Below are 7644 nucleotides of genomic sequence, written 5' to 3'. Positions count from 1 at the left end.
AACTTAGAAATATGATCTAGGTTATGGAACATATGTGATATATGTATGAGAATACGGTATTCATTCGTACGACGCTTATGTGAGGTCGTGGACGAATTGTTGCCATGATTAAGAATGAGACGCATTGTATGGAACATGCCATGTTATTATTTGTGTATTATGGTGAATGAAGTCACCTGTGATTTATGAATTTGTTATGGTTCGTGGAACCAATGATTTGTGGAACCGATCATGTATTCAGAATGTGTGTTTTCTGTGGTGGTACACATCTCTTGTGGTATGCTTAGATGAGTAAGCATTGGGATGTGGGACCAATGATTCGAGCCTCAAATGGGTTTGAGCCCCAACCATGGCGGACATGGGGGAAAGGTTGACACCTATGTGGGTTAGAGTCCCATACGGTGAAAGATACCCTAGGTGGGTTAGAGTCCCATACGGGTGATGGTTCTTAAAAGTGGGTTAGATTCCCATAGGGGAACCTGATATCCACCGCGAAAGTCGAATCATACGGACATGCGTGAACCAAGCCTTGGCCTAGACGTAGGTCCGGTTGGGGATCGATGTTGCATGAATCTGAATAATGATCGTGGTTGAGTTATGAGAACTCAGATGCATGTTGCCATACAATTGCAAGATAGTTTCCCCATCGCTCAAGTCTTCGTTCCCTTGTTGACTTGAGTTGGATATGAGTTGAATATCGATTAGAACCCTGTAGAGCCGAGTGGACCCATAGGATAGGAGAACTCACTGAGATTATTATCTCATCCCATCATTGTTGTTATTTTTCAGGTATTCTTTACAGGTTGGATCTAAGAGAAACTGTTATGGATGTTTCAAGGGTTGCTGTTCATTATGATCTTCCGCTGTGGAGTTGTGTGCAATGAAGATATTGTACATAGTTCTTAGATTTTATTGTGTAGGCATTATTGTATAACATGTTCCAGTGATGTTTTAGTTTGGACATGTATATATATTGATGCCATTAGGCACTTATGTTGTGACAGTACCAAAATTTAACACTTGTATGATATTATTCTAGATATATATTATACGGGTTGTTACAAAAAGAATGAGTAACACCCATTTCGATAATAGCAATCAAAGGCATATTATTAATATAACATATACCTTTGATCAACCTCTCATCACTGGAAGTTTGAGTCCCCGTTAGAGTGAACACCTTTCCTCCAGTTGAAGCTTGCTTAGGCTTCATGCAATGAGTGTTGATATGTCCTTGTTTACCATAGTTGTAGCAAGTCACCACACTCTCTTTGCAATCAGTAACCAAATGTATTGACTTCCCACACTTGTACACTTCTTCACATCACTCTTGCATTCACCGAAACGATGAACCAACTCACCACACCTATAGCACTTAAGAGGAGTAGGGACACCTCCCCCACTTGTCCTCTTACCATCAACAGCTCTTTGTTTACGTTTATCAACTGGAGCACTATATGACTTCCCACAGTTCAGATTCTGCTTTCCTCTTCTCTCGCTCAACTCCTTGTAGTGAGCCAACCGAGCCTTTCCACCATCCTCATAAATTCTATAGTTGTTTACCAACTCTGGAAACCTCTTGATCTATTGGTATCCAATCGCCTACTTAATCTTAGGACGTAAACCATTCTCGAATTTGACACACTTAGAGAACTCAACAGTTGCCTCACTATAATGAGGGTAGAACTTAGCAACTTCCATAAATATGGCAGCATACTCAATCTCCTTCTTCCCAAGATTTGTAAGACCCTAATTTTGACCCTAAGATCCCTCATGGCATCATATCATTACACATTGCATTTGTCTCAAGGATCATAGCATCTTGGCTCCTTACCTTTGGGTTGGGACTTGTGTGAGTTGGTTTGAGACCACCAAGCATGCTTGAATTGTATATTATTTCTTTTCTTATTTTGTTTACTAACCAAAAGCATAAAAATATGTCACTAACTTTGTTTGTTTTGTAGTTTGAGCAATCATAAGATCCAAGGCTCCTAGGAGGCCCCTATGCTCAAAGAATGGCCAGATGAAGTTGAAAGCAAGCATGACAATGGTTCACAAGGCTCTAAATAATCATATATGCCTCCCAAGTATCTCAACTTGTCAAATTGATCAAAGTAAACCAAAGGGCTTGAGGATTGCTTCCCAAGGAAACCCTAATTCAGCTGTGCATTGACTGTGCCTTGCTCATGAAGCAACCTTAACCCATGATCAAATACAATTAAGAGAAGTTATTAATTCATCATTTCATGCATATTTGAGCTTATTTGAGTGTACTCAATCATCCATTCGTCAAGATTTGAAGTTTGGACTTGAGAAGTTGATCACTCAATTCATCTGACTATTTTGAAGTACACTGAGACCTAACTTTTAATGTGTTTGTCAAATGGAGATGACCCCAAGAGAAACTATGTTCTTAAGAAACATATTAACAACTTTTATGTTCATCAAAAATTGATTTGAAGCTTGGAAGGTCATCATCCATTTCAAAACATTATAGGTCATTTTGACTGAAACCCTAATTTTGGGTCAACTTCCCAAGGACATAACTCATTCATTTTTCATGATATTGAGGTTGGATCAAATGCATTGAAAATTTTAAGTTGTCTAATTAATTGTTTATGTTGAACAAATTTTCATAATCCTAAAATAAGTACATTTGATAATACAAAACATTATAGGTCACTTTGGACCAAAGGCATTGAAATGTGAAAAAGTCCAACTTCAAATGCCCATAACTTTCTCATCAAAACTCCAAATGATTCAAAATTTAAGTCCAAATTGATGTTATTGAAAATATCTACAACTTTTATGTTTAAGGTTTTATCATTTGAAGCTTGAATCATTGAAACAAAAGGGCTTGAAGTTGGTCCATTTTGGAAAATTTCACATGCACATGTTTTGCACCTTGAACTTTATGACCAATTTTCACTAATTTCCCAATTTCAAATGTAGTTTTGTTCAACATAACAATTGTTCCTCATGTCAAGACCTTTCCAACCATTACCCACAAGGCCACGTTTCATTTTGGTAAGATGCATTTTCGAAGAAGGGAAGGTTTATGTGCATTTTTAGAAACCATGTGAAAACTTATTGCACACTCCAATTCAATTGCATTTGCACGTCCAAACCTGATTGTTATGACTTCAGAATGCCAAATCAATTGGATTTGGGCCCTCCATGCGCCTGTACAGACCCATGCATGGAGGCCCTCACTTCATGCACACATGAATTTCCCATGCCGTGCAGCTTGCTTTGCTATAAATACAGGTGCATACCTTCATCATTTTCCAACCTCAAGGCGCCTTATATGCTGCAGAACTCAATCCAAACCTCACTCAAAGGGAATTTTTCACTTTCATTTCATTTTTTCAGATCCAATTTTCAACTTCCTTGGTTGTTCATTGGACTCTAATTCCCTAGCCTCACTTCCTTTCCACCTCAAGAGCAAACTGCAATCAAGAGTTGGAAGAGATCGTGCTCCATATATCTGCATTTCAAAGGGGTCCCAAACTTTCCAAATTGAAGAACCATTGTCATGAGCATCCAAAGTGAGAGATACAAAAGCCATTGGAAGATTCCTAGGAGCTTGTTTGATTGTGTGATTGATTGCTTGAGTTATTTGCATATTTCTATTCCAAAGGAAAGAGATCAACTTGGATCATCACTATGATCTCAAGAAGGGAACTCCATTTGTGGTTTTATTTCTCCTCTTTCACCTTTTGTTTGTTTAGGACTTAGCCATTCTTCTTCTTCCCTCCACTCTAACCCAAGCCAAAACTTTTGTGCAAACATTAACATTTGTTTTCAAAATTAGAAACCTAAGCATTATGGTTTTGATTTTCCAAACTTCTTTTCATAACACTTATTTTGAATTGAATCCTAAGTCAACTTTGACCATATTTTTGTAAACACTTTTCATTGGTAAATACCACTCACTCAATTGTTTTTGTGGTTTCAATGGCCACTTTTGCCAAAGCTTTTCATAAATATTAGCTATTAGGTTTGAGTTATCTTAGTGGATGAGATAAATATTCACCTGTATCCTTAGTGATGGACAATGAGTCTTCCATGCTTATTATAGGGTTAACCCCTCACTAGCATGTTGAAGCTATCCTCACATGGTGGATTTGTGGTTTTAGGTTGAGTTTTCTCCCTTTGATAACAAAAGACCTTAAGGCTTTTGGACCAATCAATTCACCAACTTGTTTTGAGATTTTTACCCCAAACTACGAGGTTTTGATCCTAATCTTTTTTAAGATGGTACGTAGGCAATGGGTTTATCCATTCAAACACAAAATTGTAAATAATTTGTACATTCTTCTCTCATCTCCCCAATCATGTTTACACAAATGATTTTTTCACAAATACCAACCTACCTTACAACAAATTATGAAAAGGGTTCCCTAGGAGTACCTAAAACCTTCACATTGCATAACCAACCCCCTTACCCAGATCTCTGACATTTTTATTAGTTTTTGATTTGATAAAACTTCTCGGTTTTTGTTCGCTTTCTAACCTTTCCTTTGGGTAAATAGAAGTGCGGTGGTGACTCTATTTGTATGATTTACTTTTGATTTAGTCAATAAATCTAAAGGTAACGAATACCCCGCTACAAATCCTTAGAAAATTACTTTCTCAAAAATTCCCTGCGGAACACAACCCAAGTTACAACTTCAACTGCAACATCCACCACCTGACGAGTGTTGATCCACCAGTCATCAGCTTTCTTAGCTAACATATGCATACCGAACCACACCTTCTATGCTTCAGAGAAATCCATCACTCTGAGAATCCTCTCAATCTCCTTGAGCCAAGTGTGCGCTCCATCAAGAGCGTACCTACCCTTGAAAGTAGGCAGATTGTTCCACTGGAGCTTCCCCAAATGTCGGAACTCGTCGTTCCCACCAACATTAGGCTGATTCTGCACAGCCTGAGCAATAGCCTGCAAAGCAGCAGCAATAGCAGTTTTGTTTCTTCCAGCCATTTTATGTTTCACACCACCACCAACAATAATGGTTAAAGGGACAACATCAAAAATATTCAACTGTCACACCACACCGACTCAACAACTTGGCCGAACAGACCGACCTGCTCTGATACCACTAGGTAATACCCTAAATTTTACCTGCATAATTTTAAAACATTTATCAGAGTAAAACAATTCAACATACAATTTAGGATGCTACACTAGAACATACAATCAACTTGCTCACTCGAAAAGACATGTAACACTTGACATTTATAAAAATAGTAGTAATAAGTACATGTCTGAATGTTAACTTTTATTAAGTAGCAGTGGAATAATAATAACAAACAGTCAACTCGCATATCCAACATCAACATAACATGTCATTATAAGAAATTTTAAAACATAACGAAAGACACAACGTTCCAAATTCCCCAGTGTTGCACATCAGAGTAGACACCGCCATTAAAATAAAACGGAATACTTCATCTTCCACTCACATCTGAGCTCCTACAACGGATTATCTGCATGTTACCAACATGGAGGAAACATTCAAATAGAAGGGGCGAGATATCATAATTATATAAAGGAAAGCATGATAATAAGTAAGCATCAGATTATCACATGCACATCACCCATTCCACAACATAATTCCACATAATCCACACAACAACTATCCACACATAATAGCAACATCACAACTATCCATACGAAACAACAACACAACATCTATCCAAACAGGATAACAACATAACATCCATCTCACATAACAACAACATAATAACCATCCGACATAATAACAACATAATCAACCATCCAACACAATAACAAATACAACCAATGTACAATGCAACTCGACTCAATGCATGTGGTACCAAGACGTGAACACTCGGGATCACCGCTTCAATCCTCACCTATTAGGATCAAAGCCACCAATTTGTTACCATCACCTTCGATAACGACTCACTAATTCCATCACCTTCGAAATCAACTGTCGGCCCAATCCACACAATGGGATTGAGGCTCACCAATAATGCACCATTTGTCCAACAACATGAATGCATGCAACATATTATACATGCAATAACAACATCATGCACAATGACCCATAACCATAGTCAATGTAAACCGTAAATACTGGCCATCATGCATCAAACACATGTTATACAGGTCAACAACATCGACATACAACATAACAAGTAATAACAATGCATTTAAGGTTATGTCACACCATAATATTAACATTATAATGCATTTAAACACCATCACAAATGAAAATGCTCATTTACAGGTACTGAAACCAATTTTAAATGAAAGTACACACTTTCAGCTTTCCGGCACTTCAAATGACACTCAAATCGGACACTTGGAACAAAAGTTATGAATTCTTAAAATTTTCATAAAAATACTCCTAGTGTAACCAGTTACCCTAAAACCAGTAATCATTTACACCACACCCTGTAGCGTAACCCACACTACCAACACACGCGGTAATCAGTTACCCAGCCCCTGTGTAGCCTCTGTTTTATAGGGTAACCGGTTACTCAAAAACTAGTAACCGATTAACCCTCTAATTTTTGCCCAAAGACGTGTTTTAAGCAATGTAACCGGTTACTCCATTTCTAGTAATCGATTACACTATTGCATAAGCACTTTTCTGCAACTTTTTCAAAATGAAAATCACTTGAAATTCAACTCAAAATCCCAATTTTTCTTACAAATCATTTATACCACATTTTAACATGAAAAAACACTTTTCCAAAGTTCAAAACCCCAACTTATTTACACTGAAAACATTCATAACCCAGTTCTGACTCTGACCTGAATCAACATCAACCACACAACATTGATATCATATAATTTAATCAAATTTTATGATTCCAACAAAAACAATTGCAATAATTCATCATTCCAACATCAGTCCCAACATCATCATACCACATACACACAATGATCATGAATATAGAGAAGAAAAACACAAAACCTACATGGCATAATCTACCCATCATCATCATCATATTAACCCTTAGATAATCAGAACTCCGTCCTTACCTTAGAGTTCGTAACAATTGATTCTTTGACCTTCGACAATGGTGAATTCCCTATTGAGCTCCCCTTCTCAATTTCTTCTCTTTTCTCCCAAATGTTACATGTTCTCTGTTTTTATCTCACTATCCCCCTTTTCTATTTTATTTTGTTATATCTCTTAATATTATTATTAATAATCTTACCAAATAGAATAATAACAAATAATAATACCTCTAATTATTTTATTAGCTTATTACTATTATCACTAATTTCCACCTTTAAAATAATACTACTAGTAATAATAATAACCCACTCAATTAACTAATTAATTTAATATTCAACCAATATTAACTAATTAACTAAATAATAACTAATATAATTAATTAGTTTTACTCACCACACCACCATTTCTATACTTTTGCTCACACACACCAATACCTTAGTTTATATCATTCTAAGGTAACTATCTCACACCAATGATAACACAACACATCAAAATATCAATCAACACAACACAACCACAACTACCACACAATTAAATTCCAAAAAAATAATTTTAATAAAATCGGGGCGTTACAACACACACACACGCACACGTACACATAAAGACTTGTCATTGTCACTACACACACATATATAAGGACTCATCA

This window comes from Lathyrus oleraceus, chromosome 7 (assembly GCF_024323335.1).
Source record: "Lathyrus oleraceus cultivar Zhongwan6 chromosome 7, CAAS_Psat_ZW6_1.0, whole genome shotgun sequence".
NCBI lineage: Eukaryota > Viridiplantae > Streptophyta > Magnoliopsida > Fabales > Fabaceae > Lathyrus > Lathyrus oleraceus.
Note: the sequence above shows the minus strand (reverse complement) of the source record.